The sequence below is a fragment of the Salmo trutta genome, chromosome 17 (genome assembly GCF_901001165.1).
Source record: "Salmo trutta chromosome 17, fSalTru1.1, whole genome shotgun sequence".
Classification (NCBI taxonomy): domain Eukaryota; kingdom Metazoa; phylum Chordata; class Actinopteri; order Salmoniformes; family Salmonidae; genus Salmo; species Salmo trutta.
Window position 1 is genome coordinate 38,040,833 of NC_042973.1, and position 14,292 is coordinate 38,055,124.

Here is a 14,292-nt window from a genome sequence, read left to right on the forward strand (position 1 = left end):
AACAGAAATCTTATTTACATAAGTATTCAGACCCTTTGCTATGAGACTCGAAATTGAGCTCAGGTGCATCCTGTTTCCATTAAGCATCCTTGAGATGTTTCTACAACTTCATTGGAGTCAAACTGTGGTAAATTCAATTGATTGGACATGATTAGGAAAGGCACACACCTGTCTATATAAGGTCCCACAGTTGATAGTGCATGTCAGAGTAAAAAAACTATCCATGAGGTTGAAGGAATTGTCCGTAGAGCTCCGAGACAGGGTTGTGTCAAGGCACATATCTGGGGAAGGGTACCAAAAAATCTATTCAGCATTGAAGGTACCCAAGAACACAATGGTAGAGTGGCCCGACGAAAGCCACTCCTCAGTAAAATGTGCATGACAGCCCGCTTGGAGTTTGCCAAAAGGCGCCTAAAGGACTCTCAGACCATAACAAACAAGATTCTCTGGTCTGATGAAAGATTGAACTCTTTTGCCTGAATGCCAAGCATCACGTCTGGAGGAAACCAGGCACAGCTCACCACCTGGCCAGTACCATCCCTACGGTGAAGCATAGTGGTGGCAGCATCATGCTGTGAGTATGTTTTTCACTCGCAGGGACTGGAAGACTAGTCAGGATGGAGCAAAGTACAGAGAGATCCTTGATGAAAACACGCTCAGGACCTCAGACTGGGGCAAAGGTTCACCTTCCAACAGGACAACGACCCTAAGCACACAACCAAGACAATGCAGGAGTGCCTTCGGGACAAGTCACTGAATGTCCTTGAGTGGCCCAGCCAGAGCCTGGACTTGAACCCGATCGAACATCTCTGGAGAGACCTGAAAATAGCTGTGCAGCAACACTCTCCATCCAACCTGACAGAGCTTGAGAGGATCTGCAGAGAAGAATGGGAGAAACTCCCCAAATACAGGTGTGCCAAGCTTGAAGCGTCATACCCAAGAAGAGACTGTAATCGTTGCCAAAGGTGCTTTCTTTAAAGTACTGATTAAAGGGTCTGCATTGTGTCCCGCCACCCGCCAACCCCTATTTTACGTTGCTGCTACTCTCTGTTCATCATATATGCATAGTCACTTTAACCATATCTACATGTACATACTACCTTAATCAGCCCAACTAACCGGTGTCTGTATGTAGCCTCGCTACTTTTATAGCCTCGCTACTGTTATTTTTCACTGTCTTTTTACTGTTTTTATTTCTTTACTTACCTATTGTTCACCTAATACCTTTTTTGCACTACTGGTCAGAGCCTGTAAGTAAGCATTTCACTGTAAGGTTGTATTCAGCGCAGGTGACAAATAAACTTTGATTTGAATACTTATGTAAACGTGATATTTTTTAATTATTTTTACATGGGTTAGCTTTATCATTATGGGGGTATTGTGTGTAGATTGACTAATTATAAAAAAAATGGCATTTTTTTTTTAATCAGGCTGTAATGTAACAAAATGTGGAAAAAGTCAATGGGTCTGAATACTTTCCAAATGCTCTGTAGATATGTACATATAGGCAAGGATAACGTGACTAGGCAACAGGATAGATCAAAAACAGTATCAGCAGCGTATGTGAAGGGTTAGTACAAAAAGGGTCAACACCACCACTTCCACCACCACCTCAGAGCCTGAGCAACTTTGTTTGTAGCTAGTACAGTAGTTTATTTGCCCCTGGCTGATACCAGCTCCTCTCTCCCGGCTTTTGGTGATTGAAGTAAAAAAGCGCTGGTCCAAAAGTAAAAGGGGGTTTCCAAAGTGCCTCCTCAGCCCCTCACTCCCTCACCGTGAACCCAGCGTGTGGCTGTGTCTTCTGCCATGGCTCCATCTCCCGTGGATGAGATTAGACACTGTTGAATTCCTCCCGCCTCTGAAACACACAGCAGGATTTGTCGCAAATCTCCCCCTTTTATTCTGGAACGAATGCCAGTCTTATATTATATATATATATTTTTGTAATTTTTCCAGCATTTTCTCCCAATTGGTAGTTTCAATCTTGTCTCATCGATGCAACTCCCCAATGGGCTCAGGAGAGGTGAAGGTCGAGACATGCATCCTACGAAACATGACCCGCCAAGCAGAGCTGCTTCTTAACACACTGCTCGCTAAACACGGAAGCCAGCCCACCAACGTGTCGTAGGAAACCACTGTTCAACTGACGACCAAAGTCAGCTTACAAGCGCCCGGCTCGCCACAAAGAGTCACTAGAGCATGATGAGGCAAGGAAAGCCCCCCCGGCCAAACCCTCCCCTAACCCAGGACAGCGCTGGGCCAATTGTGTGCTGCCCTATTGGGCTCCCGGGCACGTCCGGCTGTGACAGCCTGGGATCGAACCCAATGCAATAGTGGCGCCTCAGGACTGCAATGCCTTAGACAGCTGCGCCACTCTAAAGGCCCACAGTCTTTTTGTTGTTTGTTTTTCTCATTTATTTTGGTTCAAAGCTTAACAGAATCTTGCAGTATGTCAGGAAACATGATAAATGAGTCTTTCATAACACTGTCGAAACATATTTCAGATAGAACTAATCTCTCCACAGCACAACATGCTCCCCATGCTTACATTATTTGAGCTGCCTCTGCCTCTACTGTAAATACTGAAGAGATTCAATGCATTTCTACCAGTGAACTGAAAATGGCTTTGCATGTTGTATCACCAAATGTTTTCCCTTCCCTTGAACAAGAACCCTGTCTTCTTTTTAAGCTGCCTCTCTGCTGTACATATTGATGTGTGTTGTACTGTATCTACTGTACATATTGAAGTGATTGGCATTACCGAAGGCATTTAAGTCCACTGTTTTATTCTGCCTCTACAGAAGAGATTCCCTCTCTCTTTTCCCCACTGGGAGAAAAGCAATTGGTTTGCATAGTCAAGGCCAAAGGCTTTCACTAACCAGGGACCTTGTTTCCATCGTTGCCTGGAGTAGTACTACAGTAGCTCTGCCTAGTCCACCCCTGCCCCCCTTGAGGCAGGTGCCACTCAGTTCTGCTGACTAGGGAACACAGGACTACTCCTTGGTTGGTTAAGCTTCTCCTTTCCAGACCCGCTGCTGCACAGAACTTCCGAAAACGCGCACACAGTGTCCTGAAAAATGATTTGCCCCCTTTCTGATTTTCTATTTTTGCATATTTTGGACACTGAATGCTATCAGATCTTCAACCAGAACCTAATATTAGATTAAGGGAACCCGAGTGAACAAATAACACAACATATTGATACTTTTTTCCATTTATTTCAAAAACAAAGTTATGCAACACCCCGTGTGAAAAAGTAATTATACCTTTAGCTGCGATGACTGCGACCAAACGCTTCCTGTAGTTATTGATCAGTCTCTCACATCCCTGTGGAGGAATTTTGGCCCTCTTCCATGCAGAATTGCTTTAACTCAGCTACATTGGTGGTTTGTCAAGCATGAACTGATCATTTCAGGTCCTGCCACAACATCTCAATCGGGTTTAGGTCTGGACTTTGACTATAGGCTATTTCTATAGGCCATGCTCCCGAGTGGCGCAGTGGTCTAAGGCACTGCATCTCAGTGCAAGACGTGTCACTACAGTCCCTGGTTCGAATCCAGACTGTATCACATCCGGCCGGGATTGGGAGTCCCATAGGGCGGCGCACAATTGTCCCAGCGTCGTCCGGGTTTGGCCGGGGTAGGCCGTCATTGTAAATAAAAATGTGTTTTTAACTGACTTGCCTCGTTAAATAAAGGTATAATAAAACAAATATTTGTTGCTTTTGAGCCATTCTGGACTTGCTTGTGTGTTTTGGACCATTTGTCTTTCTGCATGTTCCATCTGCTCTTCAGCTCACGGATGGATGGCCTGACATTCTCCTTTAGAATTATCTGATACAGAGCAGAATTCATGGTTCCTTCAATGATGGCAAGTCATCCGTGTCCTGAGGCAGCAAATCATCCCCAAACCATCAGGGTCATTAGGTGTTGCATAACTTAGTTGATTAAATAAACAAAATAAATGTAAACATTTTGTTATTTATTCATTCAGGTTCCCTTTATCTAATATTGGGTTTTGGTTAAATATCTCATAATATTCAGTGTCAGAAATATGCAAAAATTGAGAAAATCTGAAACACGGCAAATACTTTTATCACGGCACTGTATACACATGGTACCTAAGCAAGCACATGCACACACAGTACAAACACAGTATATTACACACACAGTAAAGACACAGTATACTACACACAGACTTCGGCTGTTGCTGCCAAGGTAATAATCCAGGACGGAATCAATATGAGACCATGAAATGAGAAGCAAGTGTGTCTCTGTCAATAGCTCTGAGCACTGTGTGTTTGGAGTGACCTAAGAAGAAATTATAGCAGATGAGTACAGTAAATCCCCATAGAGGCGTGCGGCCAGATGCTGAGTAATGCTCTCCGCCTCCCCACAATGGGATTATATGAATATTTCCATGGGGAGAAAAGGGAACAGGAGACTTAAGTCGGAAGCTTACGTCCCCTTCCCCTGCCAAGGCTGGTTCATTTGTATTGGTGGCATGCAAGGTTGGGTTTTGAATTTGCATCCATTTAGTAGTTGTTCTGGGTAGATGCTTTGTACTACAAGTTGGCAGGACTGGCAGGTACTGTTGAAAGGGTTTCAAGCCAGGTGAGGCTCTCACCCGAGCAGGTAATTATTTTGTGCTCCATCATCAGAATGTTTGTCCTCTCTCAGTGCTTTCTTTCCTCTTCTCCTCCATTACAGTGCTGTCAATACTGTGGATTGGAGAGGGTGAGAAGAGCCTGAGATTCTAGTAGTCCCAGGTTTAGTTTATTTGTCACGTGCACAGCATACAGCAGGTGTAAAGCAGTTCAGTGAAATGTTTACTTACTAAGCTTTTTCCCAACAATTCAATATCTAGGTGAGAGGAAATAATATGAAGGTAATAATATAGGTAAATATATTTATATACACTACCTTTCAAAAGTTTGGGGTCACTTAGAAATGTTCTTGTTTTTGAAAGAAAAGCCAATTTTTTTTGTTGATTTAATATAACATCAAATTGATCAGAAATACAGTGTAGACATTGTTATTGTTGTAAAAAATATATATTTTAAAATTTATTTCACCTTTATTTAACCAGGTAGGCCAGTTGAGAACAAGTTCTCATTTACAACTGCGACCTGGCCAAGATAAAGCAAAGCAGTGCGACAAACACAGTTACACATGGAATAAAGAAACGTACAGTCAATAACACAATAGAAAAAGGCTATATACAGTGTGTGCAAATGGCATACGAGGTAAGGCACTAAATAGGTCATAATAGCGAAGTAATTACAATTTAGCAAATGAACACTGGAGTGATAGATGTGCAAAAAAGTAAATTAACAATATGGGGACGAGGTAGGTAGTTGGATGGGCTATTTACAGATGGGCTGTGTACAGCTGCAGCGATCGGTAAGCTGCTTAGATAGCTGATGCTTAAAGTTAGTGAGGGAGATGTAAATCTCCAACTTCAGCGATTTTTGCAATTTGTTCCAGTCATTGGCAGCAGAGAACTGAAAGGAAAGGCGGCCAAAGAGGTGTTGGCTTTGACCAGTGAGATATACCTGCTGGAGCGCGTGCTACGGGTGTGTGTTGTTATGGTGACCAGTGAGGTGAGATAAGGCAGAGCTTTACCTAGCAAAGACTTATAGATGACCTGGAGCCAGTGGGTCTGGCAACGAATATGTAGCGAGGGCCAGCCGATGAGAGCATACAGGTCGCAGTGGCGGGTGGTATATGGGGCTTTGGTAGACTGCATCCAGTTTGTTGAGTAGAGTGTTAGAGGCTATTTTGTAAATGACATTGAGGATGTTGAGGATCAGTAGGATAGTCAGTCAGTTTTACGAGGGTATGTTTGGCAGCGTGAGTGAAGGAGGCTTTGTTACGAAATAAAAAGCCGATTCTAGATTTAATTTTGGATTGGAGATATTTAATATGATTCTGAAGGAGACAGTCTAGCCAGACACCTAGGTATTTGTAGTTGTCCACATAATCTAAGTCAGAACCGTCCAGAGTAGTAATGCTAGTCGGGCGGGCGGGCGGGTGCAGGCAGCGATCAGTTGAAAAGCATCCATTTAGTTTTACTAGCGTTTAAGAGCAGTTGGAGGCCACGGAAGGATTGTTGTATGGCATTGAAGCTCGTTTGGAGGTTTGTTAACACAGTGTCCATAGAAGGGCCAGATGTAAACAGAATGCTGTCGTCTGCGTAGAGGTAGATCAAGGAATCACTAGCAGCAAGAGCGACATCGTTGATATATACAGAGAAAAGAGTCGGCCTGAGAATTGAGCCTTGTGGTACCCCCATAGAGACTGCCAGAGATCCGGACAACAGGCCCTCTGATTTGACACACTGAACTCTATCTGAGAAGTAGTTGGTGAACCAGGCGAGGCAGTCATTTGAGAAACTAAGGCTGTTGAGTCTGCCGTTAAGAATACGGTGATTGACAGAGTCGAAAGTCTTGGCCAGGTCAATGAAGACGGTGGTCCAGTACTGTCTTTTATCGATGGCGGTTATGATATCGTTTAATACCTTGAGCGTGGCTGAGGTGCACCCGTGACCAGCCCGGAAACCGGATTGCACAACGGAGAAGGTGCGGTGGGATTCGAAATGGTCAGTGATCTGTTTGTTAACTTGGTGGCGGTGCCTTTTAGAAAGGCAGGGCAGGATGGATATAGGTCTGTAACAGTTTGGGTCTAGAGTGTCAACCCCTTTGAAGAGGTGGATAACCGCGGCAGCTTTCCAATCTTTTGGAATCTCGGATGATACGAGAGAGAGGTTGAACAATGGCGGCGGATCATTTTAGAGAGGGTCCAGATTGTCTAGCCCAGCTGATTTGTACGGGTCCAGGTTTTGAAGCACTTTCAGAACATCTGCTATCTGGATTTGGCTGAAGGAGAAGCTGTGGAGGCTTGGGCAAGTAGCTGTGGGGGGTGCGGAGCTGTTGGTCAGGGTTGGGGTAGCCAGGAGGAAAGCATGGCCAGCCGTAGAGAAATGCTTATTGAAATTCTCGATTATTGTGGATTTATCGGTGGTGACAGTGTTTCCTAGCCTCAGTACAGTGGGCAGCTGGGGGAGGTGCTCTTATTCTCCAGGGACTTTAGTGTCCCAAAACTTTTGGGAGTTAGAGCTATAGGATGCAAATTTCTGTTTGAAAAAGCTAGACTTTGCTTTCCTAACTGACTGCGTGTATTGGTTCCTGACTTCCCTGAAAAGTTGTTTATCGCGGGGACTATTCGATGCTAGTGCAGTCCACCAGAGGATGGTGGACACAAAAAATGTGCTTTTCTTTAAAAAACAAGTACATTTCTAAGTGACCCCAAACATTTGAACGGTAGTGCATATGAAAGAACGTGAAAAAAAACGTGCAAGCTGTATACAGGTCAGTGCCAGTACCATCATTACAATGTGCAGGTGTACTGGAGTAATTGAGGTAGGTATGTACATGTAAAAAGTGACTGGTAGCAGGATAAATACTAATGGTAATAATAATCAATACTATTTAATATAGCTGCAGTGTAAGTGGGTGTGTGCATGGTGATGAGTGTGTGTGAAGATTGTGAGAATGTGTTGCTAGAGACCTGGGTGACCATAGAGTCAGTGCAGTTAGCTGTTCAGGATTCTTATGGCTTGGGGAAAGAAGCTGCTTGGTCCAAAACCCGATGTTCCAGTACCGCTTGCCAAACGGAAGCAGCGAGAACAGTCCATGGTATGGGTGATGGGAGCCTTTGGTAATTTTTCGGGCCTTTCTTAGACATCGCCTGGCATAAATGTCCTGAATGGCTGGGAGCTCTTCTCCAGTGATGCACTGGGCCACACGCACCACCCTCTGTAGAGCCTTGCAGTCGAGGGCAGGAAGTCCAGGATCCTTGCAGAGGGCGGTGTTCAGTCAGAGAGTGCCTAGCTTGGTAACGAGCTGGGAGAGCACTAGGGTGTTGAATGCTGAGCTGTAGTCAATGAACAGCATTCTCACATACATTGAGTTTACAAAACATAAAGGACACCTTCCTTAAACCCAGCAGCGTTGCAGTTCTTGACACAAACCGGTGCAACTACTACCATACCCCGTTCAAAGGCTCTTACAATTGAAGTCGGAAGTTTACATACACCTTAGCCAAATACATTTAACCTCAGTTTTTCACAATTCCTGACATTTAATCCTAGTAACATTTCCCTGTTTTAGGTCAGTTAGGATCATCACTTTATTTTAAGAATGTGAAATGTCAGAATAATAGTAGAGTGATTTATTTCAGCTTTTATTTCTTTCATCACATTCCCAGGGGGTCAGAAGTTCACATACACTCAATTAGTATTTGGTAGCATTGCCTTGTTTGACTTGGGTCAAACGTTTTAGGTAGCCTTCCACAAGCTTCCCACAATAAGTTGGGTGAATTTTGGCCCATTACTCCTGACAGAACTGGTGTAACTGAGTCTGGTTTGTAGTTCTCCTTGCTCACACTCACTTTTTCATTTCTGCCCACAAATGTTCTATGGGATTGAGGTCAGGGCTTTGTGATGGCCACTCCAATACCTTGACTTTGTTGTCCTTAAGCCATTTTTCCACAACTTTGGAAGTATGCTTGGGGTCATTGTCCATTTGGAAGACCCATTTGCGACCAAGCTTTAACTTCCTGACTGATGTCTTGAGATGTTGCTTCAATATATCCACATCATTTTCCTATCTCATGATGCCATCTATTTTGTGAAGTTCACCAGTCCCTCCTGCAGCAAAGTACCCCCACAACATGTGCTTCATGGTTGGGATGGCGTTCTTCGGCTTCCAAGCCTCCCCATTTTTCCTCCAAACATAATGATGGTCATTATGGCCAAACAGTTCTATTTTTGTTTCATCAGACCAGAGGGCATTTCTCCAAAAAGTACAATCTTTGTCCCCATGTGCAGTTGCAAACCGTAGTCTGGCTTTTTTATGGTGGTTTTGGAGCAGTGGCTTCTTCCTTGCTGAGCGGCCTTTCAGGTTATGTCGATATAGGACTCGTTTTACTGTGGATATAGATACTTTTGTACCTGTTTCCTCCAGCATCTTCACAAGGTCCTTTGCTGTTGTTCTGGTATTGATTTGCACTTTTCGCACAAAGTACGTTCATCTTTAGGAGACAGAACGAGTCTCCTTCCTGAGTGGTATGACGGCTGCGTGGTCCCATGGTGTTTATACTTGCGTACTATTGTTTGTACAGATGAACATGGTACCTTCAGGCGTTTTCTGAGGTCTTGGCTGATTTCTTTTGATTTTCCCATGATGTCAAGCAAAGAGGCACTGAGTTTGAAGGTAGGCCTCGAAATACATCCACAGGTACACCGCCAATTGACTCAAATGATGTCAATTAGCATATCAGATGCTTCTAAAGCCATGAAATCATTTTCCAATCTGTTTAAAGTCACAGTCAACTTAGTGTATGTAAACTTCTGACCCACTGGAATTGTTTAAGTGAAATAATCTGTCTGTAAATAATTGTTGGAAAAATGACTTATGTCAAGGCACAAAGTAGATGTCCTAACCGACTTGCCAAAACTATAGTTTGTTAACAAGAAATGTATGGCGTGGTTGAAAAACAAGTTTTAATGACTCCAACCTAAGTGTATGTAAACTTTGACAACTGTAAATATTTTTGTCTTGCCCATTCACCCTCTGAATTAACATGCAAAATCCATGTCTCAATTGTCTGTAAGCTTAAACATCCTTCTTTAACCTGTTCCCAACACTGATTGAAGTGGATTTAACAAGTGACATCAGTAAGGGATCATAGCTTTTACCTGGATTCTCCTGGTCAGTCTATGTCATGGAAAGAGCTGGTGTCCTTAATGTTTTGTACACTCAGTGTAGGTATTCCGCTTGTAGGGGTGTGCCGATCTCGTCATACTCGTATTCGTAATCGTATCCATTTCATCACACTTGATACTCGTAATTGGATTTACTCGTATTAGGCTCCAATTCTCAGAGTAAAAAACTCAATGGACACTGAAAGTTTAACCAAGTTGAATTCTTCCCAGAGGGTCAATACAGCTGCATTCAGACAAAGACAATTTCACACAAGCACTGATATTTAACCGTTCCTCATAGGCTGAGTCTCCTCCACATCTGTACAAACATTGTTCTTTACTGCTAGGCAGGACACTAATGACACAGGCCTTAAACTTTTATTTCTCCCTTAACTTCTTTGGGATAGGTGGGATGGTAGCGTCCCACCTGGCCAACATCCGGGGAAATTGCAGAGCGCCAAATTCAAATTAAATTACTATAAATATTAAACTTTCATGAAATCACAAGTGCAATACATCAAAATAAAGCTTAACTTGTTAATCCAGCCGCCGTGTCAGATTTCAAAAAGGCTTTACGTCGAAAGAAAACAATGCGATTATCTGAGGACAGCGCCCAGCACACAAATGCATAACAATTCATTTTCAACCAGGGAGTTGCGACACGGAAGTCAGAAATTGCGATATAATATATGCCTTACCTTTGAAGATCTTCTTCTGTTGGCACTCCAAAAGGTCCCAGTTACATTACAAATGGTCCTTTTGTTCGATAAAGTCCTTTATATCCATAAAAACTCAGTTTAGCTGGCGCGCTTCAGTCAATAATCCACTCGGTTTCCCTCCTTCAAAATTCATACAAAATGAATCCCAAACGTTACCAATAAACTTATCCAAACAAGTCAATCAACAATTATAATCAAACAATAGGTACCCTAATACGCAAATAAACAATCAAATTTAAGATGGAGGATCATTATTGTCTTTACCGGAGAAAAATACCAAAGAACACGCTCTCATTCACACGCTTGGGAAACACTACAGCAAAAATGGGAGCCACCAAGAAAAACTACAATTTCTGGCTAATTTTTTCAAAAACCAGCCTGAAACTCTTTCTAAAGACTTGACATCTAGTGGAAGCCCAAGGAACTGCAAACGGGCACGATTTCGCCCTATTATAAAAGTTCCAGCCATTGAAATCAGTGGTAGGATGATTTTTGGGGGGGATGGTTTGTCCTCGGGGTTTCGCCTGCCATTTCAGTTCTGTTGTACTCACAGACATTATTTTAACAGTTTTAGAAACTGGAGTGTTTTCCATCCAAATCTACCAATTATATGCATATCCTAGCTTCTGGGCCTGAGTAGCAGGCAGTTTACTTTGGGCACGCTTTTCATCCGGACATCAAAATACCGCCCCCTATCCCAAAGAAGTTTTAAGGTGACCTGACCTGACCTCAACCCCCCCCTCCATCACTAATGCATGGCTCTCTCCCCTTATCAATGCCTGCCACATTTAATAGCTTCCCTACACTCAATCCATTCCAAGCTTAATTGCTCACACTATATACCTTCCTCCTATAAACATTAACTTCTGGTGTAGACCCTCTAAACCTCAGCACTCCCTCATTGACATGAAAAAGTATATTTTATATTCTCAGAACCCAACACTCGTGATTGGAAAACCCGGAAGTGCATTTTAAATGACTGCAAAGCCTATACCTCAAGTGCGCATTACTGCACTATCAGTCAAAGTGCATCTCAGAGAGCATCGTTATGTTCCTTCGCTCATTCACACACATTCTTCAAATGTAAACGACCCCAACAGATAAAAAAAACACATGATTTACTTGCTTAGTCCTATGCAACTATCAATGAAATAGGCTAATAGGCTAATACTGCCTGCATTCATTCCAGACACATATTTAGATGAAGGTAGACTAATTCGCTTGCCCCATATATCGTTTCAAAATAAATATATGCAATCAAAATAAACAATTTACATTTGTATTTGTATTTTCTAATGATCTGTCACTCTAAACATGCCTGGGCAAGAAGTAATAATAGCAAGCAAGCATGGGCTTGAATCATGACATAACGACAGACGTCGTTGGCAAGGGAATAATTATACAGACAACAAAGTAGACCTACTAAACAGCGCAAAGTAGACAGACAAAAACAACCATATGTCCTCAGCAAAGGCGACAGGAAATAACTACACGGAACAAAAATATAAAACACAACATATAAAGTGTTGGTCCCATGTTTCATGAGCTGAAATAAAAAATCCCAGAAATGTTCCATACACACAAAAATATTATTTCTCAAAAATTTGGTGCACAAATTTGTTTACGTCTTAGTGAGCATGTCTCCTTTGCCAAGATAATCCATCCACCTGACAGGTGTGGCATATCAAGAAGCTGATTAATTTGAACAGCATGATCCACTCAAAACAAGCAAGTATAGTGTAGAGCAGGGTGGCAGGGTTTCCCAAACTGGATCCTGGGATCCCCCTGGATGCACATTTTGGTTTTTGCCCTAGCACTACACAGCTGATTTAAAATAATCAAAGCTTGATGATGAGTTGGTTATTTGAATCAGCTTTGTTTTGCTTAGGGAAGCCCTGCTCTACACTATACTTGCTTATTTTGTCACATGAACTATTAGAATTTTAGCAACCAGGAAATGGTGGAGTGATTTCTGCATATTGCACCTTTTAACTTTCATATCAATGAGAAAGATTTTTTAAAACAAAAGGTTAAATGACTGAAAACACACAGTTTAAAATTACACTGTCATATTTCCATGTTACAGCGCTTGTTTACGGAAGACCGAGGCGACCACCTGTTCTAATTAGCTAGATAGCATCTCCAAACACCTGTTAGTAAGTTGCTCAGGATAAGTGCATCTGCTAAATTACTAAAATGTCAAATGTAAGGGAAGAAGGATGCCAGAAAAATGTTCCAACTGAAAAACACTAGGCTGCAACTGATTAAACCGGTTAAAACAGTGTACAGAAAGTGTTTGTTTTGCTTTTGTGAAATTATTTTGATGTGAAATTAAAGTCACTTTGTTTGTACAATACGATTCACAATTAGATGGGGTATTGGGTTGTTTTGGGTGCCAGAGCCAGTTTTTTCCTCTGAACATAACCTATAAGGTCCTTGGATGTTAAAGGAGTAGGCTCGTCTACACTCCTTAACAGTACAGTCTTGGGCTAACTGGACAATAAACAATGATTATAAATGTATACCACACAAATAAAACTTTGCCATTCAATGTATTATCTGGATGACTATTTTAGCTACAGTTAACGGTAATTATGCAAACAAGCGATATGCAAAAAGTGTACTTCTGTACTAACACATGTAGCAGCATACTGTATACCTTCTGTAACAAACTGATACTGGAGTTGGATGATGCTGTTTTACTCAAAGACTGAGTGAAGCAGATATCTCCTTCAGAACTCTCTTTAAATATAGTAGCTTTGAATGACCCTGCCCCTCCCTTTTCCCAACTGACTTGAGTTCCAGTCACTCCTATACAGTGGCGATTTTAGCATGCAAATTTTGGTGGGGGAAAAATATATATATATATATATATATATATATGTTTTTGATGAATATCAGCAAAGCCACAACACTCAAGAATACATTAATTGCACTATAACAGTGACAAACAGTGCCCACAAACTGTTAGGGCGTAGATAAAGCTGTCCCAACAGCAGAGTCCCAACAGCCTTCCCAACACCTTACCACTGCTACACCTGGCTATCAGCAGAGCCTTGTCTGGCAGAGAAACAGTTAATTTTAAAAAACAAAGCTGATATGGCTGACTTGCTTAAACAAATGTGTTTTCTACTGACAATTGAGATGTATAAACTATGGCATAAGGGGACAACAAGTGTATGAGGCAATCTGTAATTTAGATTAAGACATTAATGAGCGAGCTAAAACAGATGTAGTCAACATAACTATTTGTTCAGCACTTTTGAAATGTACAGCAACAGAATTCAGAACATGGGCCGTTCTTACAGTATTCTCCCTGTACACCAAGTCAGAACCATAGGACAAATAAAGGGGGCATATAAACAGACAATGAAAGCTCTTACAATATTCAATGATGACTCATCTTTAAAACAGGCTATAGGCTAAATGTGCACCACCAAGTCAGAATAGTACCGTAATTTCCGGACTATTGAGCGCACCTGAATATAAGCCGCACCCACAGAATTAAAAAAATATAAATATTTTGAACATAAATAAGCCGCACATGTCTATAAGCCGCAGGTGCCTACCGGTACATTGAAACAAATGAACTTTACACAGGCTTTAACGAAACACGGCTTGTAACAAAAATAAATAGGCTTTAACGAAACACGGCTTGTAACAACAACAAAAAATAGCAGTAAGCTTTAGTTGTCTTTTTGCACTGAGTCAATTCCTAGCGCTGCTGTTTCCAACGTCTTATCATCGACTCATTAAGACCAAGCTCCCGTGCAGCAGCTCTATTTCCTTTTCCAACAGCTAGATCAAT

General features: G+C 42.1%; 1 protein-coding gene across 3 annotated transcripts in view; it reads left to right on the top strand.

The window, feature by feature from the left end:
• LOC115152133 (furin) overlaps positions 1–14,292 on the top strand; it is a 166,353-nt gene that overhangs the window by 102,650 nt on the left and 49,411 nt on the right. The gene's annotated exons all lie outside the window — the stretch shown is intronic.